The 20,484-nt window shown below is 50.9% G+C and overlaps 22 non-coding genes across 22 annotated transcripts; 17 read left to right on the top strand and 5 right to left on the bottom strand.

The window, feature by feature from the left end:
* Positions 1-585: 585 nt before the first annotated feature.
* Positions 586-667, bottom strand: trnas-gcu (transfer RNA serine (anticodon GCU)). The gene has a single exon. It is a non-coding gene; the product is annotated as a tRNA-Ser (tRNA).
* Positions 668-1,130: 463 nt separating this feature from the next.
* Positions 1,131-1,271, top strand: LOC141311097 (U4 spliceosomal RNA). Its single transcript, XR_012348562.1, has one exon. It is a non-coding gene; the product is annotated as a U4 spliceosomal RNA (small nuclear RNA).
* Positions 1,272-2,385: 1,114 nt separating this feature from the next.
* On the top strand, positions 2,386-2,459 carry trnan-guu (transfer RNA asparagine (anticodon GUU)). Its single transcript has one exon. It is a non-coding gene; the product is annotated as a tRNA-Asn (tRNA).
* Positions 2,460-3,459: 1,000 nt separating this feature from the next.
* trnas-gcu (transfer RNA serine (anticodon GCU)) lies at positions 3,460-3,541 on the bottom strand. The gene has a single exon. It is a non-coding gene; the product is annotated as a tRNA-Ser (tRNA).
* A 463-nt stretch (positions 3,542-4,004) lies between these two features.
* On the top strand, positions 4,005-4,145 carry LOC141311091 (U4 spliceosomal RNA). Its single transcript, XR_012348555.1, has one exon. It is a non-coding gene; the product is annotated as a U4 spliceosomal RNA (small nuclear RNA).
* Positions 4,146-5,259: 1,114 nt separating this feature from the next.
* trnan-guu (transfer RNA asparagine (anticodon GUU)) lies at positions 5,260-5,333 on the top strand. The gene has a single exon. It is a non-coding gene; the product is annotated as a tRNA-Asn (tRNA).
* A 1,000-nt stretch (positions 5,334-6,333) lies between these two features.
* On the bottom strand, positions 6,334-6,415 carry trnas-gcu (transfer RNA serine (anticodon GCU)). The gene has a single exon. It is a non-coding gene; the product is annotated as a tRNA-Ser (tRNA).
* A 463-nt stretch (positions 6,416-6,878) lies between these two features.
* On the top strand, positions 6,879-7,019 carry LOC141311088 (U4 spliceosomal RNA). The gene has a single exon (XR_012348554.1). It is a non-coding gene; the product is annotated as a U4 spliceosomal RNA (small nuclear RNA).
* Positions 7,020-7,866: 847 nt separating this feature from the next.
* trnak-cuu (transfer RNA lysine (anticodon CUU)) lies at positions 7,867-7,939 on the top strand. Its single transcript has one exon. It is a non-coding gene; the product is annotated as a tRNA-Lys (tRNA).
* Positions 7,940-8,140: 201 nt separating this feature from the next.
* Positions 8,141-8,214, top strand: trnan-guu (transfer RNA asparagine (anticodon GUU)). The gene has a single exon. It is a non-coding gene; the product is annotated as a tRNA-Asn (tRNA).
* A 1,538-nt stretch (positions 8,215-9,752) lies between these two features.
* LOC141311087 (U4 spliceosomal RNA) lies at positions 9,753-9,893 on the top strand. Its single transcript, XR_012348553.1, has one exon. It is a non-coding gene; the product is annotated as a U4 spliceosomal RNA (small nuclear RNA).
* Positions 9,894-10,740: 847 nt separating this feature from the next.
* Positions 10,741-10,813, top strand: trnak-cuu (transfer RNA lysine (anticodon CUU)). The gene has a single exon. It is a non-coding gene; the product is annotated as a tRNA-Lys (tRNA).
* Positions 10,814-11,007: 194 nt separating this feature from the next.
* trnan-guu (transfer RNA asparagine (anticodon GUU)) lies at positions 11,008-11,081 on the top strand. The gene has a single exon. It is a non-coding gene; the product is annotated as a tRNA-Asn (tRNA).
* A 1,000-nt stretch (positions 11,082-12,081) lies between these two features.
* trnas-gcu (transfer RNA serine (anticodon GCU)) lies at positions 12,082-12,163 on the bottom strand. Its single transcript has one exon. It is a non-coding gene; the product is annotated as a tRNA-Ser (tRNA).
* A 463-nt stretch (positions 12,164-12,626) lies between these two features.
* Positions 12,627-12,767, top strand: LOC141311086 (U4 spliceosomal RNA). Its single transcript, XR_012348552.1, has one exon. It is a non-coding gene; the product is annotated as a U4 spliceosomal RNA (small nuclear RNA).
* Positions 12,768-13,881: 1,114 nt separating this feature from the next.
* Positions 13,882-13,955, top strand: trnan-guu (transfer RNA asparagine (anticodon GUU)). The gene has a single exon. It is a non-coding gene; the product is annotated as a tRNA-Asn (tRNA).
* Positions 13,956-14,955: 1,000 nt separating this feature from the next.
* trnas-gcu (transfer RNA serine (anticodon GCU)) lies at positions 14,956-15,037 on the bottom strand. Its single transcript has one exon. It is a non-coding gene; the product is annotated as a tRNA-Ser (tRNA).
* A 463-nt stretch (positions 15,038-15,500) lies between these two features.
* LOC141311085 (U4 spliceosomal RNA) lies at positions 15,501-15,641 on the top strand. Its single transcript, XR_012348551.1, has one exon. It is a non-coding gene; the product is annotated as a U4 spliceosomal RNA (small nuclear RNA).
* Positions 15,642-16,488: 847 nt separating this feature from the next.
* trnak-cuu (transfer RNA lysine (anticodon CUU)) lies at positions 16,489-16,561 on the top strand. Its single transcript has one exon. It is a non-coding gene; the product is annotated as a tRNA-Lys (tRNA).
* Positions 16,562-16,755: 194 nt separating this feature from the next.
* trnan-guu (transfer RNA asparagine (anticodon GUU)) lies at positions 16,756-16,829 on the top strand. Its single transcript has one exon. It is a non-coding gene; the product is annotated as a tRNA-Asn (tRNA).
* A 1,545-nt stretch (positions 16,830-18,374) lies between these two features.
* Positions 18,375-18,515, top strand: LOC141311084 (U4 spliceosomal RNA). Its single transcript, XR_012348550.1, has one exon. It is a non-coding gene; the product is annotated as a U4 spliceosomal RNA (small nuclear RNA).
* Positions 18,516-19,629: 1,114 nt separating this feature from the next.
* Positions 19,630-19,703, top strand: trnan-guu (transfer RNA asparagine (anticodon GUU)). The gene has a single exon. It is a non-coding gene; the product is annotated as a tRNA-Asn (tRNA).
* The last annotated feature ends 781 nt before the right edge of the window (positions 19,704-20,484 follow it).

Here is a 20,484-nt window from a genome sequence, read left to right as displayed (position 1 = left end):
TTGCCACAAAGTCAATACCCAATACCCCACCGGGATGACTTGAAATACAGTCAGCATCGGCAATTTTTGCCATTCTCTCTGGAGGCTTGTTGAGAAAGATAGTCTTGCTTCGTTTTGTTTCCTTTTATTGGCGTGGCTGGTTGTTGGTCCTCGTCAAAGAGGTGTCCACCGATCATAGCGTGCCGGAGCCAGAAGACTTGTTGTTTTGTCAATATGTTCTCAAGACTTTGCGGCAGGTATCAATAAACTACAGCACAATCACAGCTCACCGCTACCCATCGTAAACAGGTTGGGCCTGTCTGTTCCGGTGGGCTCTCAGTGGTGCTAAAGCATCAAATGAAGAGGATGGGATTCGAACCCACACAAACCAAGGCGTGCCGAGCACAACGGACTAGCCTTGCATCGCCTTAACCACTCGACCACCTTTCGTTTTGCGCGGTCCTTTTGTTTAACACTCCCGATTCAGACCACCAGCTCATTAGTAGAGCGCTCAGTGAACTGAACTGAGTGTGTCAGATAGGGAAGACACACAAAAATTGCAGAGTGGGGTCCCCAGGAACGAGGATCACTGCTAAATGTACGGAACGACGAGGATGGGATTCGAACCCACGCGTGCAGAGCACAATGGATTAGCAGTCCATCGCCTTAACCACTCGGCCACCTCGTCGTACTACGTGCCGTCTTTTATTTAGCACTCCCGATTCAGATCATCAGCTCATTAGTAGAGAACTCAAAGAACTGAACTGAGTGTGTTAGATAAGGAGGACACACAAAAAGTTCAGCATGGGGTCCCCAGGACCTAGATTAAGGTCCAGTGCTAAAGGAACCGAACGACAAGGATGGGATTAGCAGTCCATCGCCTTAACCACTCGGCCTCCCCGCCCCCTTGCTGACTGAGAGAGGCCATGCTGCGGACCTTTTCAGCTGCTGCTGCTGTGCTTTCAGCAGGCTGTTTTGAGCACAGAGGGAATAGTGAATGAGCCGTCTTTTACACACCTCTAATCTGTTCCGTAGAAACACGGTGCAGCAACCCGTGCCAGGAGACTGTTTGTGCGGCAGTTTAAAGCTTGCTACCACCTTGTCGGTTCACATCCACGTAGGTGCCTGCAAAGGTCACGACCGTCGCCGGCATTCTTTCGCAGAGGCAATATTGTAGCCTATGAGGTTTATCCGAGGCGTGATCATTGCTGGTTGAAAACTTTACCCAATACCCCGCCAGGATGACTTGAAATACAGTCAGCTTTGGCAATTTTTGCTAGCCTCTCTGGAGGCTTAGAGTATTGTTGAGAAAAAATAGCCTGGTTTCGTTTCTCGTCGAAAAGGTGTCTGCTGATGATTGAGCGCCAGAGCCAGAAGGCTTGTTGTTTTGTAAATATGTCCTCAAGACGGGTATCATTAAACTGCAGCGCAATTACAGCTCACCGTTACCCATCGTAAACAGGTTGGGCCTGTCTGGTCCGGTGGGCTCTCAGTGGCGCTAAAGCTTCCAGTGCATGTCGAGCACAATGTATTAGCCTTCCACCGCCTTACCCGCTGGACCACCTCGTCATCTTGCGTGGTTTCTTTGTTTAACACTCCTGAACCATGTGCATGTGGATGCCTTCTTCGTCTTTTGTTTCAGCCGCCGAGGGCCTGTTTTCCACTGAGGCCCTGCGTCAAACTCCCTATGAGACACAATCGAACGTTAGTAGTAACCTCCGATTACGGCCGAATGTGGATTCTGCTCGGACGACGGGGCACCGGTACATCCTTTGTAGCTTTGGCTTGTTAGCCAAACGCTACAGCAGTTTGCCATTTCCCATGAAATCATCCTTGATTTCCTTAAGAAAGGTGCCCCAAATTGGTGGAAAATCACATCTCAACCATACGCTGTCCAAAGCATTGACCCGCCTTCACGCGGCAAAACAGAACGTGTTGTTGGCCCGCACTGCTGGGTCAAACTGCGCTTCCCAAAAACAGATTGGGTCAAAACCGACAGAAGAAAACTCTAAGCCTGCTCTAAGCCCTACCCACGGGGAGGGCTCGACAGTCTCGCACAACGCGAGAGCCTCCGTTTCGCCTGTGTAATTTGGGGGCCGATGAAAACTGGGTCCGACCCGGTGAAGAAGCCCACGACCAGCCCGGCTAGCTCAGTCGGTAGAGCATGATACTCTTAATCTCAGGGTCGTGGGTTCGAGCCCCACGTTGGGCGGCTCTGTTGACTCTCTTTCTTCCCAAAAGGGTGGCGGGCTCCAGCGTGCCCATTCGCCGCGCAGGCTGAGTGGATTTTCGGGCTCCGGAAACATCTTTCAAAACAGATGTCGCTGTTAGTGCGAGCAATTTTAATCCCTAACCCTAACCCTTGCTTTTACACCGGTGATCCGGCGGCAGCAAGCAACAGCGGCTGTCTCTGTGGCGCAATCGGTTAGCGCGTTCGGCTGTTAACCGAAAGGTTGGTGGTTCGAGCCCACCCAGGGACGTGTGAAATGCCGGAGTTTTGCACGCGCGTCAGGTGTCCACTAACGCCTATGCCATTCTTAGGGTTGCGAGGCACAGCTTTCTCAGGGCGTTTATCTTGTGCACCTTCAATAAGCTGGCTTGTTTTAAAAGAACTCAGCGGCGGGCATTTGGTGAACATTTTCACCAGCTCGAGTAGTTTGCTGTGGCATGTGGATGCCTTCTTTACTGATGATCTGTCTCTGGGGCTCATCTAGTTGACATAGTATCCGCTGACATTCGGCTGAAGGTGCTGATCCACCATCTGCTCTTGGTACGGACTGGAACCGGGGGACTGTAGTGACCATCAGATCGGAATGCAGAATGGATCTGGTGGCTTTGGTGACCTCAGAATAAGAAGAAACAGACTAATATTAATGTAGATGCAAAAGTTCCATGTTGCCACAAAGTCAATACCCAATACCCCACCGGGATGACTTGAAATACAGTCAGCATCGGCAATTTTTGCCATTCTCTCTGGAGGCTTGTTGAGAAAGATAGTCTTGCTTCGTTTTGTTTCCTTTTATTGGCGTGGCTGGTTGTTGGTCCTCGTCAAAGAGGTGTCCACCGATCATAGCGTGCCGGAGCCAGAAGACTTGTTGTTTTGTCAATATGTTCTCAAGACTTTGCGGCAGGTATCAATAAACTACAGCACAATCACAGCTCACCGCTACCCATCGTAAACAGGTTGGGCCTGTCTGTTCCGGTGGGCTCTCAGTGGTGCTAAAGCATCAAATGAAGAGGATGGGATTTGAACCCACACAAACCAAGGCGTGCCGAGCACAACGGACTAGCCTTGCATCGCCTTAACCACTCGACCACCTTTCGTTTTGCGCGGTCCTTTTGTTTAACACTCCCGATTCAGACCACCAGCTCATTAGTAGAGCGCTCAGTGAACTGAACTGAGTGTGTCAGATAGGGAAGACACACAAAAATTGCAGAGTGGGGTCCCCAGGAACGAGGATCACTGCTAAATGTACGGAACGACGAGGATGGGATTCGAACCCACGCGTGCAGAGCACAATGGATTAGCAGTCCATCGCCTTAACCACTCGGCCACCTCGTCGTACTACGTGCCGTCTTTTATTTAGCACTCCCGATTCAGATCATCAGCTCATTAGTAGAGAACTCAAAGAACTGAACTGAGTGTGTTAGATAAGGAGGACACACAAAAAGTTCAGCATGGGGTCCCCAGGACCTAGATTAAGGTCCAGTGCTAAAGGAACCGAACGACAAGGATGGGATTAGCAGTCCATCGCCTTAACCACTCGGCCTCCCCGCCCCCTTGCTGACTGAGAGAGGCCATGCTGCGGACCTTTTCAGCTGCTGCTGCTGTGCTTTCAGCAGGCTGTTTTGAGCACAGAGGGAATAGTGAATGAGCCGTCTTTTACACACCTCTAATCTGTTCCGTAGAAACACGGTGCAGCAACCCGTGCCAGGAGACTGTTTGTGCGGCAGTTTAAAGCTTGCTACCACCTTGTCGGTTCACATCCACGTAGGTGCCTGCAAAGGTCACGACCGTCGCCGGCATTCTTTCGCAGAGGCAATATTGTAGCCTATGAGGTTTATCCGAGGCGCGATCATTGCTGGTTGAAAACTTTACCCAATACCCCGCCAGGATGACTTGAAATACAGTCAGCTTTGGCAATTTTTGCTAGCCTCTCTGGAGGCTTAGAGTATTGTTGAGAAAAAATAGCCTGGTTTCGTTTCTCGTCGAAAAGGTGTCTGCTGATGATTGAGCGCCAGAGCCAGAAGGCTTGTTGTTTTGTAAATATGTCCTCAAGACGGGTATCATTAAACTGCAGCGCAATTACAGCTCACCGTTACCCATCGTAAACAGGTTGGGCCTGTCTGGTCCGGTGGGCTCTCAGTGGCGCTAAAGCTTCCAGTGCATGTCGAGCACAATGTATTAGCCTTCCACCGCCTTACCCGCTGGACCACCTCGTCATCTTGCGTGGTTTCTTTGTTTAACACTCCTGAACCATGTGCATGTGGATGTCTTCTTCGTCTTTTGTTTCAGCCGCCGAGGGCCTGTTTTCCACTGAGGCCCTGCGTCAAACTCCCTATGAGACACAATCGAACGTTAGTAGTAACCTCCGATTACGGCCGAATGTGGATTCTGCTCGGACGACGGGGCACCGGTACATCCTTTGTAGCTTTGGCTTGTTAGCCAAACGCTACAGCAGTTTGCCATTTCCCATGAAATCATCCTTGATTTCCTTAAGAAAGGTGCCCCAAATTGGTGGAAAATCACATCTCAACCATACGCTGTCCAAAGCATTGACCCGCCTTCACGCGGCAAAACAGAACGTGTTGTTGGCCCGCACTGCTGGGTCAAACTGCGCTTCCCAAAAACAGATTGGGTCAAAACCGACAGAAGAAAACTCTAAGCCTGCTCTAAGCCCTACCCACGGGGAGGGCTCGACAGTCTCGCACAACGCGAGAGCCTCCGTTTCGCCTGTGTAATTTGGGGGCCGATGAAAACTGGGTCCGACCCGGTGAAGAAGCCCACGACCAGCCCGGCTAGCTCAGTCGGTAGAGCATGATACTCTTAATCTCAGGGTCGTGGGTTCGAGCCCCACGTTGGGCGGCTCTGTTGACTCTCTTTCTTCCCAAAAGGGTGGCGGGCTCCAGCGTGCCCATTCGCCGCGCAGGCTGAGTGGATTTTCGGGCTCCGGAAACATCTTTCAAAACAGATGTCGCTGTTAGTGCGAGCAATTTTAATCCCTAACCCTAACCCTTGCTTTTACACCGGTGATCCGGCGGCAGCAAGCAACAGCGGCTGTCTCTGTGGCGCAATCGGTTAGCGCGTTCGGCTGTTAACCGAAAGGTTGGTGGTTCGAGCCCACCCAGGGACGTGTGAAATGCCGGAGTTTTGCACGCGCGTCAGGTGTCCACTAACGCCTATGCCATTCTTAGGGTTGCGAGGCACAGCTTTCTCAGGGCGTTTATCTTGTGCACCTTCAATAAGCTGGCTTGTTTTAAAAGAACTCAGCGGCGGGCATTTGGTGAACATTTTCACCAGCTCGAGTAGTTTGCTGTGGCATGTGGATGCCTTCTTTACTGATGATCTGTCTCTGGGGCTCATCTAGTTGACATAGTATCCGCTGACATTCGGCTGAAGGTGCTGATCCACCATCTGCTCTTGGTACGGACTGGAACCGGGGGACTGTAGTGACCATCAGATCGGAATGCAGAATGGATCTGGTGGCTTTGGTGACCTCAGAATAAGAAGAAACAGACTAATATTAATGTAGATGCAAAAGTTCCATGTTGCCACAAAGTCAATACCCAATACCCCACCGGGATGACTTGAAATACAGTCAGCATCGGCAATTTTTGCCATTCTCTCTGGAGGCTTGTTGAGAAAGATAGTCTTGCTTCGTTTTGTTTCCTTTTATTGGCGTGGCTGGTTGTTGGTCCTCGTCAAAGAGGTGTCCACCGATCATAGCGTGCCGGAGCCAGAAGACTTGTTGTTTTGTCAATATGTTCTCAAGACTTTGCGGCAGGTATCAATAAACTACAGCACAATCACAGCTCACCGCTACCCATCGTAAACAGGTTGGGCCTGTCTGTTCCGGTGGGCTCTCAGTGGTGCTAAAGCATCAAATGAAGAGGATGGGATTTGAACCCACACAAACCAAGGCGTGCCGAGCACAACGGACTAGCCTTGCATCGCCTTAACCACTCGACCACCTTTCGTTTTGCGCGGTCCTTTTGTTTAACACTCCCGATTCAGACCACCAGCTCATTAGTAGAGCGCTCAGTGAACTGAACTGAGTGTGTCAGATAGGGAAGACACACAAAAATTGCAGAGTGGGGTCCCCAGGAACGAGGATCACTGCTAAATGTACCGAACGACGAGGATGGGATTCGAACCCACGCGTGCAGAGCACAATGGATTAGCAGTCCATCGCCTTAACCACTCGGCCACCTCGTCGTATTACGTGCCGTCTTTTATTTAGCACTCCCGATTCAGATCATCAGCTCATTAGTAGAGAACTCAAAGAACTGAACTGAGTGTGTTAGATAAGGAGGACACACAAAAAGTTCAGCATGGGGTCCCCAGGACCTAGATTAAGGTCCAGTGCTAAAGGAACCGAACGACAAGGATGGGATTAGCAGTCCATCGCCTTAACCACTCGGCCTCCCCGCCCCCTTGCTGACTGAGAGAGGCCATGCTGCGGACCTTTTCAGCTGCTGCTGCTGTGCTTTCAGCAGGCTGTTTTGAGCACAGAGGGAATAGTGAATGAGCCGTCTTTTACACACCTCTAATCTGTTCCGTAGAAACACGGTGCAGCAACCCGTGCCAGGAGACTGTTTGTGCGGCAGTTTAAAGCTTACTACCACCTTGTCGGTTCACATCCACGTAGGTGCCTGCAAAGGTCACAACCGTCGCCGGCATTCTTTCGCAGAGGCAATATTGTAGCCTATGAGGTTTATCCGAGGCGCGATCATTGCTGGTTGAAAACTTTACCCAATACCCCGCCAGGATGACTTGAAATACAGTCAGCTTTGGCAATTTTTGCTAGCCTCTCTGGAGGCTTAGAGTATTGTTGAGAAAAAATAGCCTGGTTTCGTTTCTCGTCGAAAAGTTGTCTGCTGATGATTGAGCGCCAGAGCCAGAAGGCTTGTTGTTTTGTAAATATGTCCTCAAGACGGGTATCATTAAACTGCAGCGCAATTACAGCTCACCGTTACCCATCGTAAACAGGTTGGGCCTGTCTGGTCCGGTGGGCTCTCAGTGGCGCTAAAGCTTCCAGTGCATGTCGAGCACAATGTATTAGCCTTCCACCGCCTTACCCGCTGGACCACCTCGTCATCTTGCGTGGTTTCTTTGTTTAACACTCCTGAACCATGTGCATGTGGATGCCTTCTTCGTCTTTTGTTTCAGCCGCCGAGGGCCTGTTTTCCACTGAGGCCCTGCGTCAAACTCCCTATGAGACACAATCGAACGTTAGTAGTAACCTCCGATTACGGCCGAATGTGGATTCTGCTCGGACGACGGGGCACCGGTACATCCTTTGTAGCTTTGGCTTGTTAGCCAAACGCTACAGCAGTTTGCCATTTCCCATGAAATCATCCTTGATTTCCTTAAGAAAGGTGCCCCAAATTGGTGGAAAATCACATCTCAACCATACGCTGTCCAAAGCATTGACCCGCCTTCACGCGGCAAAACAGAACGTGTTGTTGGCCCGCACTGCTGGGTCAAACTGCGCTTCCCAAAAACAGATTGGGTCAAAACCGACAGAAGAAAACTCTAAGCCTGCTCTAAGCCCTACCCACGGGGAGGGCTCGACAGTCTCGCACAACGCGAGAGCCTCCGTTTCGCCTGTGTAATTTGGGGGCCGATGAAAACTGGGTCCGACCCGGTGAAGAAGCCCACGATCAGCCCGGCTAGCTCAGTCGGTAGAGCATGAGACTCTTAATCTCAGGGTCGTGGGTTCGAGCCCCACGTTGGGCGGCTCTGTTGACTCTCTTTCTTCCCAAAAGGGTGGCGGGCTCCAGCGTGCCCATTCGCCGCGCAGGCTGAGTGGATTTTGCGAGCTCCAGAAACATCTTTCAAAACAGATGTCGCTGTTAGTGCGAGCAATTTTAATCCCTATCACTAACCCTAACCCTTGCTTTTACACCGGTGATCCGGCGGCAGCAAGCAACAGCGGCTGTCTCTGTGGCGCAATCGGTTAGCGCGTTCGGCTGTTAACCGAAAGGTTGGTGGTTCGAGCCCACCCAGGGACGTGTGAAATGCCGGAGTTTTGCACGCGCGTCAGGTGTCCACTAACGCCTATGCCATTCTTAGGGTTGCGAGGCACAGCTTTCTCAGGGCGTTTATCTTGTGCACCTTCAATAAGCTGGCTTGTTTTAAAAGAACTCAGCGGCGGGCATTTGGTGAACATTTTCACCAGCTCGAGTAGTTTGCTGTGGCATGTGGATGCCTTCTTAACTGATGATCTGTCTCTGGGGCTCATCTAGTTGACATAGTATCCGCTGACATTCGGCTGAAGGTGCTGATCCACCATCTGCTCTTGGTACGGACTGGAACCGGGGGACTGTAGTGACCATCAGATCGGAATGCAGAATGGATCTGGTGGCTACGGTGACCTCAGAATAAGAAGAAACAGACTAATATTAATGTAGATGCAAAAGTTCCATGTTGCCACAAAGTCAATACCCAATACCCCACCGGGATGACTTGAAATACAGTCAGCATCGGCAATTTTTGCCAGTCTCTCTGGAGGCTTGTTGAGAAAGATAGTCTTGCTTCGTTTTGTTTCCTTTTATTGGCGTGGCTGGTTGTTGGTCCTCGTCAAAGAGGTGTCCACCGATCATAGCGTGCCGGAGCCAGAAGACTTGTTGTTTTGTCAATATGTTCTCAAGACTTTGCGGCAGGTATCAATAAACTACAGCACAATCACAGCTCGCCGCTACCCATCGTAAACAGGTTGGGCCTGTCTGTTCCGGTGGGCTCTCAGTGGTGCTAAAGCATCAAATGAAGAGGATGGGATTCGAACCCACACAAACCAAGGCGTGCCGAGCACAACGGACTAGCCTTGCATCGCCTTAACCACTCGACCACCTTTCGTTTTGCGCGGTCCTTTTGTTTAACACTCCCGATTCAGACCACCAGCTCATTAGTAGAGCTCTCAGTGAACTGAACTGAGTGTGTCAGATAGGGAAGACACACAAAAATTGCAGAGTGGGGTCCCCAGGACCGCTGCTAAATGTACCGAACGACGAGGATGGGATTCGAACCTACGCGTGCAGAGCACAATGGATTAGCAGTCCATCGCCTTAACCACTCGGCCACCTCGTCGTATTACGTGCCGTCTTTTATTTAGCACTCCCGATTCAGATCATCAGCTCATTAGTAGAGAACTCAAAGAACTGAACTGAGTGTGTTAGATAAGGAGGACACACAAAAAGTTCAGCATGGGGTCCCCAGGACCTAGATTAAGGTCCAGTGCTAAAGGAACCGAACGACAAGGATGGGATTAGCAGTCCATCGCCTTAACCACTCGGCCTCCCCGCCCCCTTGCTGACTGAGAGAGGCCATGCTGCGGACCTTTTCAGCTGCTGCTGCTGTGCTTTCAGCAGGCTGTTTTGAGCACAGAGGGAATAGTGAATGAGCCGTCTTTTACACACCTCTAATCTGTTCCGTAGAAACACGATGCAGCAACCCGTGCCAGGAGAATGTTTGTGCGGCAGTTTAAAGCTTGCTACCACCTTGTCGGTTCACATCCACGTAGGTGCCTGCAAAGGTCACGACCGTCGCCGGCATTCTTTCGCAGAGGCAATATTGTAGCCTATGAGGTTTATCCGAGGCGCGATCATTGCTGGTTGAAAACTTTACCCAATACCCCGCCAGGATGACTTGAAATACAGTCAGCTTTGGCAATTTTTGCTAGCCTCTCTGGAGGCTTAGAGTATTGTTGAGAAAAAATAGCCTGGCTTTGTTTCTCGTCGAAAAGGTGTCTGCTTATGATTGAGCGCCAGAGCCAGAAGGCTTGTTGTTTTCTAAATATGTCCTCAAGACGGGTATCATTAAACTGCAGCGCAATTACAGCTCACCGTTACCCATCGTAAACAGGTTGGGCCTGTCTGGTCCGGTGGGCTCTCAGTGGCGCTAAAGCTTCCAGTGCATGTCGAGCACAATGTATTAGCCTTCCACCGCCTTACCCGCTGGACCACCTCGTCATCTTGCGTGGTTTCTTTGTTTAACACTCCTGAACCATGTGCATGTGGATGCCTTCTTCGTCTTTTGTTTCAGCCGCCGAGGGCCTGTTTTCCACTGAGGCCCTGCGTCAAACTCCCTATGAGACACAATCGAACGTTAGTAGTAACCTCCGATTACGGCCGAATGTGGATTCTGCTCGGACGACGGGGCACCGGTACATCCTTTGTAGCTTTGGCTTGTTAGCCAAACGCTACAGCAGTTTGCCATTTCCCATGAAATCATCCTTGATTTCCTTAAGAAAGGTGCCCCAAATTGGTGGAAAATCACATCTCAACCATACGCTGTCCAAAGCATTGACCCGCCTTCACGCGGCAAAACAGAACGTGTTGTTGGCCCGCACTGCTGGGTCAAACTGCGCTTCCCAAAAACAGATTGGGTCAAAACCGACAGAAGAAAACTCTAAGCCTGCTCTAAGCCCTACCCACGGGGAGGGCTCGACAGTCTCGCACAACGCGAGAGCCTCCGTTTCGCCTGTGTAATTTGGGGGCCGATGAAAACTGGGTCCGACCCGGTGAAGAAGCCCACGATCCGCCCGGCTAGCTCAGTCGGTAGAGCATGAGACTCTTAATCTCAGGGTCGTGGGTTCGAGCCCCACGTTGGGCGGCTCTGTTGACTCTCTTTCTTCCCAAAAGGGTGGCGGGCTCCAGCGTGCCCATTCGCCGCGCAGGCTGAGTGGATTTTCGGGCTCCGGAAACATCTTTCAAAACAGATGTCGCTGTTAGTGCGAGCAATTTTAATCCCTAACCCTAACCCTTGCTTTTACACCGGTGATCCGGCGGCAGCAAGCAACAGCGGCTGTCTCTGTGGCGCAATCGGTTAGCGCGTTCGGCTGTTAACCGAAAGGTTGGTGGTTCGAGCCCACCCAGGGACGTGTGAAATGCCGGAGTTTTGCACGCGCGTCAGGTGTCCACTAACGCCTATGCCATTCTTAGGGTTGCGAGGCACAGCTTTCTCAGGGCGTTTATCTTGTGCACCTTCAATAAGCTGGCTTGTTTTAAAAGAACTCAGCGGCGGGCATTTGGTGAACATTTTCACCAGCTCGAGTAGTTTGCTGTGGCATGTGGATGCCTTCTTTACTGATGATCTGTCTCTGGGGCTCATCTAGTTGACATAGTATCCGCTGACATTCGGCTGAAGGTGCTGATCCACCATCTGCTCTTGGTACGGACTGGAACCGGGGGACTGTAGTGACCATCAGATCGGAATGCAGAATGGATCTGGTGGCTTTGGTGACCTCAGAATAAGAAGAAACAGACTAATATTAATGTAGATGCAAAAGTTCCATGTTGCCACAAAGTCAATACCCAATACCCCACCGGGATGACTTGAAATACAGTCAGCATCGGCAATTTTTGCCATTCTCTCTGGAGGCTTGTTGAGAAAGATAGTCTTGCTTCGTTTTGTTTCCTTTTATTGGCGTGGCTGGTTGTTGGTCCTCGTCAAAGAGGTGTCCACCGATCATAGCGTGCCGGAGCCAGAAGACTTGTTGTTTTGTCAATATGTTCTCAAGACTTTGCGGCAGGTATCAATAAACTACAGCACAATCACAGCTCACCGCTACCCATCGTAAACAGGTTGGGCCTGTCTGTTCCGGTGGGCTCTCAGTGGTGCTAAAGCATCAAATGAAGAGGATGGGATTCGAACCCACACAAACCAAGGCGTGCCGAGCACAACGGACTAGCCTTGCATCGCCTTAACCACTCGACCACCTTTCGTTTTGCGCGGTCCTTTTGTTTAACACTCCCGATTCAGACCACCAGCTCATTAGTAGAGCGCTCAGTGAACTGAACTGAGTGTGTCAGATAGGGAAGACACACAAAAATTGCAGAGTGGGGTCCCCAGGAACGAGGATCACTGCTAAATGTACCGAACGACGAGGATGGGATTCGAACCCACGCGTGCAGAGCACAATGGATTAGCAGTCCATCGCCTTAACCACTCGGCCACCTCGTCGTATTACGTGCCGTCTTTTATTTAGCACTCCCGATTCAGATCATCAGCTCATTAGTAGAGAACTCAAAGAACTGAACTGAGTGTGTTAGATAAGGAGGACACACAAAAAGTTCAGCATGGGGTCCCCAGGACCTAGATTAAGGTCCAGTGCTAAAGGAACCGAACGACAAGGATGGGATTAGCAGTCCATCGCCTTAACCACTCGGCCTCCCCGCCCCCTTGCTGACTGAGAGAGGCCATGCTGCGGACCTTTTCAGCTGCTGCTGCTGTGCTTTCAGCAGGCTGTTTTGAGCACAGAGGGAATAGTGAATGAGCCGTCTTTTACACACCTCTAATCTGTTCCGTAGAAACACGGTGCAGCAACCCGTGCCAGGAGACTGTTTGTGCGGCAGTTTAAAGCTTACTACCACCTTGTCGGTTCACATCCACGTAGGTGCCTGCAAAGGTCACAACCGTCGCCGGCATTCTTTCGCAGAGGCAATATTGTAGCCTATGAGGTTTATCCGAGGCGCGATCATTGCTGGTTGAAAACTTTACCCAATACCCCGCCAGGATGACTTGAAATACAGTCAGCTTTGGCAATTTTTGCTAGCCTCTCTGGAGGCTTAGAGTATTGTTGAGAAAAAATAGCCTGGTTTCGTTTCTCGTCGAAAAGTTGTCTGCTGATGATTGAGCGCCAGAGCCAGAAGGCTTGTTGTTTTGTAAATATGTCCTCAAGACGGGTATCATTAAACTGCAGCGCAATTACAGCTCACCGTTACCCATCGTAAACAGGTTGGGCCTGTCTGGTCCGGTGGGCTCTCAGTGGCGCTAAAGCTTCCAGTGCATGTCGAGCACAATGTATTAGCCTTCCACCGCCTTACCCGCTGGACCACCTCGTCATCTTGCGTGGTTTCTTTGTTTAACACTCCTGAACCATGTGCATGTGGATGCCTTCTTCGTCTTTTGTTTCAGCCGCCGAGGGCCTGTTTTCCACTGAGGCCCTGCGTCAAACTCCCTATGAGACACAATCGAACGTTAGTAGTAACCTCCGATTACGGCCGAATGTGGATTCTGCTCGGACGACGGGGCACCGGTACATCCTTTGTAGCTTTGGCTTGTTAGCCAAACGCTACAGCAGTTTGCCATTTCCCATGAAATCATCCTTGATTTCCTTAAGAAAGGTGCCCCAAATTGGTGGAAAATCACATCTCAACCATACGCTGTCCAAAGCATTGACCCGCCTTCACGCGGCAAAACAGAACGTGTTGTTGGCCCGCACTGCTGGGTCAAACTGCGCTTCCCAAAAACAGATTGGGTCAAAACCGACAGAAGAAAACTCTAAGCCTGCTCTAAGCCCTACCCACGGGGAGGGCTCGACAGTCTCGCACAACGCGAGAGCCTCCGTTTCGCCTGTGTAATTTGGGGGCCGATGAAAACTGGGTCCGACCCGGTGAAGAAGCCCACGACCAGCCCGGCTAGCTCAGTCGGTAGAGCATGATACTCTTAATCTCAGGGTCGTGGGTTCGAGCCCCACGTTGGGCGGCTCTGTTGACTCTCTTTCTTCCCAAAAGGGTGGCGGGCTCCAGCGTGCCCATTCGCCGCGCAGGCTGAGTGGATTTTCGGGCTCCGGAAACATCTTTCAAAACAGATGTCGCTGTTAGTGCGAGCAATTTTAATCCCTAACCCTAACCCTTGCTTTTACACCGGTGATCCGGCGGCAGCAAGCAACAGCGGCTGTCTCTGTGGCGCAATCGGTTAGCGCGTTCGGCTGTTAACCGAAAGGTTGGTGGTTCGAGCCCACCCAGGGACGTGTGAAATGCCGGAGTTTTGCACGCGCGTCAGGTGTCCACTAACGCCTATGCCATTCTTAGGGTTGCGAGGCACAGCTTTCTCAGGGCGTTTATCTTGTGCACCTTCAATAAGCTGGCTTGTTTTAAAAGAACTCAGCGGCGGGCATTTGGTGAACATTTTCACCAGCTCGAGTAGTTTGCTGTGGCATGTGGATGCCTTCTTTACTGATGATCTGTCTCTGGGGCTCATCTAGTTGACATAGTATCCGCTGACATTCGGCTGAAGGTGCTGATCCACCATCTGCTCTTGGAACGGACTGGAACCGGGGGACTGTAGTGACCATCAGATCGGAATGCAGAATGGATCTGGTGGCTTTGGTGACCTCAGAATAAGAAGAAACAGACTAATATTAATGTAGATGCAAAAGTTCCATGTTGCCACAAAGTCAATACCCAATACCCCACCGGGATGACTTGAAATACAGTCAGCATCGGCAATTTTTGCCATTCTCTCTGGAGGCTTGTTGAGAAAGATAGTCTTGCTTCGTTTTGTTTCCTTTTATTGGCGTGGCTGGTTGTTGGTCCTCGTCAAAGAGGTGTCCACCGATCATAGCGTGCCGGAGCCAGAAGACTTGTTGTTTTGTCAATATGTTCTCAAGACTTTGCGGCAGGTATCAATAAACTACAGCACAATCACAGCTCACCGCTACCCATCGTAAACAGGTTGGGCCTGTCTGTTCCGGTGGGCTCTCAGTGGTGCTAAAGCATCAAATGAAGAGGATGGGATTCGAACCCACACAAACCAAGGCGTGCCGAGCACAACGGACTAGCCTTGCATCGCCTTAACCACTCGACCACCTTTCGTTTTGCGCGGTCCTTTTGTTTAACACTCCCGATTCAGACCACCAGCTCATTAGTAGAGCGCTAAGTGAACTGAACTGAGTGTGTCAGATAGGGAAGACACACAAAAATTGCAGAGTGGGGTCCCCAGGAACGAGGATCACTGCTAAATGTACCGAACGACGAGGATGGGATTCGAACCCACGCGTGCAGAGCACAATGGATTAGCAGTCCATCGCCTTAACCACTCGGCCACCTCGTCGTACTACGTGCCGTCTTTTATTTAGCACTCCCGATTCAGATCATCAGCTCATTAGTAGAGAACTCAAAGAACTGAACTGAGTGTGTTAGATAAGGAGGACACACAAAAAGTTCAGCATGGGGTCCCCAGGACCTAGATTAAGGTCCAGTGCTAAAGGAACCGAACGACAAGGATGGGATTAGCAGTCCATCGCCTTAACCACTCGGCCTCCCCGCCCCCTTGCTGACTGAGAGAGGCCATGCTGCGGACCTTTTCAGCTGCTGCTGCTGTGCTTTCAGCAGGCTGTTTTGAGCACAGAGGGAATAGTGAATGAGCCGTCTTTTACACACCTCTAATCTGTTCCGTAGAAACACGGTGCAGCAACCCGTGCCAGGAGACTGTTTGTGCGGCAGTTTAAAGCTTGCTACCACCTTGTCGGTTCACATCCACGTAGGTGCCTGCAAAGGTCACGACCGTCGCCGGCATTCTTTCGCAGAGGCAATATTGTAGCCTATGAGGTTTATCCGAGGCGCGATCATTGCTGGTTGAAAACTTTACCCAATACCCCGCCAGGATGACTTGAAATACAGTCAGCTTTGGCAATTTTTGCTAGCCTCTCTGGAGGCTTAGAGTATTGTTGAGAAAAAATAGCCTGGTTTCGTTTCTCGTCGAAAAGGTGTCTGCTGATGATTGAGCGCCAGAGCCAGAAGGCTTGTTGTTTTGTAAATATGTCCTCAAGACGGGTATCATTAAACTGCAGCGCAATTACAGCTCACCGTTACCCATCGTAAACAGGTTGGGCCTGTCTGGTCCGGTGGGCTCTCAGTGGCGCTAAAGCTTCCAGTGCATGTCGAGCACAATGTATTAGCCTTCCACCGCCTTACCCGCTGGACCACCTCGTCATCTTGCGTGGTTTCTTTGTTTAACACTCCTGAACCATGTGCATGTGGATGCCTTCTTCGTCTTTTGTTTCAGCCGCCGAGGGCCTGTTTTCCACTGAGGCCCTGCGTCAAACTCCCTATGAGACACAATCGAACGTTAGTAGTAACCTCCGATTACGGCCGAATGTGGATTCTGCTCGGACGACGGGGCACCGGTACATCCTTTGTAGCTTTGGCTTGTTAGCCAAACGCTACAGCAGTTTGCCATTTCCCATGAAATCATCCTTGATTTCCTTAAGAAAGGTGCCCCAAATTGGTGGAAAATCACATCTCAACCATACGCTGTCCAAAGCATTGACCCGCCTTCACGCGGCAAAACAGAACGTGTTGTTGGCCCGCACTGCTGGGTCAAACTGCGCTTCCCAAAAACAGATTGGGTCAAAACCGACAGAAGAAAACTCTAAGCCTGCTCTAAGCCCTACCCACGGGGAGGGCTCGACAGTCTCGCACAACGCGAGAGCCTCCGTTTCGCCTGTGTAATTTGGGGGCCGATGAAAACTGGGTCCGACCCGGTGAAGAAGCCCACGATCCGCCCGGCTAGCTCAGTCGGTAGAGCATGAGACTCTTAATCTCAGGGTCGTGGGTTCGAGCCCCACGTTGGGCGGCTCTGTTGACTCTCTTTCTTCCCAAAAGGGTGGCGGGCTCCAGCGTGCCCATTCGCCGCGCAGGCTGAGTGGATTTTCGGGCTCCGGAAACATCTTTCAAAACAGATGTCGCTGTTAGTGCGAGCAATTTTAATCCCTAACCCTAACCCTTGCTTTTACACCGGTGATCCGGCGGCAGCAAGCAACAGCGGCTGTCTCTGTGGCGCAATCGGTTAGCGCGTTCGGCTGTTAACCGAAAGGTTGGTGGTTCGAGCCCACCCAGGGACGTGTGAAATGCCGGAGTTTTGCACGCGCGTCAGGTGTCCACTAACGCCTATGCCATTCTTAGGGTTGCGAGGCACAGCTTTCTCAGGGCGTTTATCTTGTGCACCTTCAATAAGCTGGCTTGTTTTAAAAGAACTCAGCGGCGGGCATTTGGTGAACATTTTCACCAGCTCGAGTAGTTTGCTGTGGCATATGGATGCCTTCTTTACTGATGATCTGTCTCTGGGGCTCATCTAGTTGACATAGTATCCGCTGACATTCGGCTGAAGGTGCTGATCCACCATCTGCTCTTGGTACGGACTGGAACCGGGGGACTGTAGTGACCATCAGATCGGAATGCAGAATGGATCTGGTGGCTTTGGTGACCTCAGAATAAGAAGAAACAGACTAATATTAATGTAGATGCAAAAGTTCCATGTTGCCACAAAGTCAATACCCAATACCCCACCGGGATGACTTGAAATACAGTCAGCATCGGCAATTTTTGCCATTCTCTCTGGAGGCTTGTTGAGAAAGATAGTCTTGCTTCGTTTTGTTTCCTTTTATTGGCGTGGCTGGTTGTTGGTCCTCGTCAAAGAGGTGTCCACCGATCATAGCGTGCCGGAGCCAGAAGACTTGTTGTTTTGTCAATATGTTCTCAAGACTTTGCGGCAGGTATCAATAAACTACAGCACAATCACAGCTCACCGCTACCCATCGTAAACAGGTTGGGCCTGTCTGTTCCGGTGGGCTCTCAGTGGTGCTAAAGCATCAAATGAAGAGGATGGGATTCGAACCCACACAAACCAAGGCGTGCCGAGCACAACGGACTAGCCTTGCATCGCCTTAACCACTCGACCACCTTTCGTTTTGCGCGGTCCTTTTGTTTAACACTCCCGATTCAGACCACCAGCTCATTAGTAGAGCGCTCAGTGAACTGAACTGAGTGTGTCAGATAGGGAAGACACACAAAAATTGCAGAGTGGGGTCCCCAGGAACGAGGATCACTGCTAAATGTACGGAACGACGAGGATGGGATTCAAACCCACGCGTGCAGAGCACAATGGATTAGCAGTCCATCGCCTTAACCACTCGGCCACCTCGTCGTACTACGTGCCGTCTTTTATTTAGCACTCCCGATTCAGATCATCAGCTCATTAGTAGAGAACTCAAAGAACTGAACTGAGTGTGTTAGATAAGGAGGACACACAAAAAGTTCAGCATGGGGTCCCCAGGACCTAGATTAAGGTCCAGTGCTAAAGGAACCGAACGACAAGGATGGGATTAGCAGTCCATCGCCTTAACCACTCGGCCTCCCCGCCCCCTTGCTGACTGAGAGAGGCCATGCTGCGGACCTTTTCAGCTGCTGCTGCTGTGCTTTCAGCAGGCTGTTTTGAGCACAGAGGGAATAGTGAATGAGCCGTCTTTTACACACCTCTAATCTGTTCCGTAGAAACACGGTGCAGCAACCCGTGCCAGGAGACTGTTTGTGCGGCAGTTTAAAGCTTGCTACCACCTTGTCGGTTCACATCCACGTAGGTGCCTGCAAAGGTCACGACCGTCGCCGGCATTCTTTCGCAGAGGCAATATTGTAGCCTATGAGGTTTATCCGAGGCGCGATCATTGCTGGTTGAAAACTTTACCCAATACCCCGCCAGGATGACTTGAAATACAGTCAGCTTTGGCAATTTTTGCTAGCCTCTCTGGAGGCTTAGAGTATTGTTGAGAAAAAATAGCCTGGTTTCGTTTCTCGTCGAAAAGGTGTCTGCTGATGATTGAGCGCCAGAGCCAGAAGGCTTGTTGTTTTGTAAATATGTCCTCAAGACGGGTATCATTAAACTGCAGCGCAATTACAGCTCACCGTTACCCATCGTAAACAGGTTGGGCCTGTCTGGTCCGGTGGGCTCTCAGTGGCGCTAAAGCTTCCAGTGCATGTCGAGCACAATGTATTAGCCTTCCACCGCCTTACCCGCTGGACCACCTCGTCATCTTGCGTGGTTTCTTTGTTTAACACTCCTGAACCATGTGCATGTGGATGCCTTCTTCGTCTTTTGTTTCAGCCGCCGAGGGCCTGTTTTCCACTGAGGCCCTGCGTCAAACTCCCTATGAGACACAATCGAACGTTAGTAGTAACCTCCGATTACGGCCGAATGTGGATTCTGCTCGGACGACGGGGCACCGGTACATCCTTTGTAGCTTTGGCTTGTTAGCCAAACGCTACAGCAGTTTGCCATTTCCCATGAAATCATCCTTGATTTCCTTAAGAAAGGTGCCCCAAATTGGTGGAAAATCACATCTCAACCATACGCTGTCCAAAGCATTGACCCGCCTTCACGCGGCAAAACAGAACGTGTTGTTGGCCCGCACTGCTGGGTCAAACTGCGCTTCCCAAAAACAGATTGGGTCAAAACCGACAGAAGAAAACTCTAAGCCTGCTCTAAGCCCTACCCACGGGGAGGGCTCGACAGTCTCGCACAACGCGAGAGCCTCCGTTTCGCCTGTGTAATTTGGGGGCCGATGAAAACTGGGTCCGACCCGGTGAAGAAGCCCACGACCAGCCCGGCTAGCTCAGTCGGTAGAGCATGATACTCTTAATCTCAGGGTCGTGGGTTCGAGCCCCACGTTGGGCGGCTCTGTTGACTCTCTTTCTTCCCAAAAGGGTGGCGGGCTCCAGCGTGCCCATTCGCCGCGCAGGCTGAGTGGATTTTCGGGCTCCGGAAACATCTTTCAAAACAGATGTCGCTGTTAGTGCGAGCAATTTTAATCCCTAACCCTAACCCTTGCTTTTACACCGGTGATCCGGCGGCAGCAAGCAACAGCGGCTGTCTCTGTGGCGCAATCGGTTAGCGCGTTCGGCTGTTAACCGAAAGGTTGGTGGTTCGAGCCCACCCAGGGACGTGTGAAATGCCGGAGTTTTGCACGCGCGTCAGGTGTCCACTAACGCCTATGCCATTCTTAGGGTTGCGAGGCACAGCTTTCTCAGGGCGTTTATCTTGTGCACCTTCAATAAGCTGGCTTGTTTTAAAAGAACTCAGCGGCGGGCATTTGGTGAACATTTTCACCAGCTCGAGTAGTTTGCTGTGGCATGTGGATGCCTTCTTTACTGATGATCTGTCTCTGGGGCTCATCTAGTTGACATAGTATCCGCTGACATTCGGCTGAAGGTGCTGATCCACCATCTGCTCTTGGTACGGACTGGAACCGGGGGACTGTAGTGACCATCAGATCGGAATGCAGAATGGATCTGGTGGCTTTGGTGACCTCAGAATAAGAAGAAACAGACTAATATTAATGTAGATGCAAAAGTTCCATGTTGCCACAAAGTCAATACCCAATACCCCACCGGGATGACTTGAAATACAGTCAGCATCGGCAATTTTTGCCATTCTCTCTGGAGGCTTGTTGAGAAAGATAGTCTTGCTTCGTTTTGTTTCCTTTTATTGGCGTGGCTGGTTGTTGGTCCTCGTCAAAGAGGTGTCCACCGATCATAGCGTGCCGGAGCCAGAAGACTTGTTGTTTTGTCAATATGTTCTCAAGACTTTGCGGCAGGTATCAATAAACTACAGCACAATCACAGCTCACCGCTACCCATCGTAAACAGGTTGGGCCTGTCTGTTCCGGTGGGCTCTCAGTGGTGCTAAAGCATCAAATGAAGAGGATGGGATTCGAACCCACACAA

This window comes from Garra rufa, unplaced genomic scaffold (assembly GCF_049309525.1).
Source record: "Garra rufa unplaced genomic scaffold, GarRuf1.0 hap1_unplaced_003, whole genome shotgun sequence".
NCBI lineage: Eukaryota > Metazoa > Chordata > Actinopteri > Cypriniformes > Cyprinidae > Garra > Garra rufa.
Note: the sequence above shows the minus strand (reverse complement) of the source record. Positions and strands in the feature narration are given on the sequence as shown.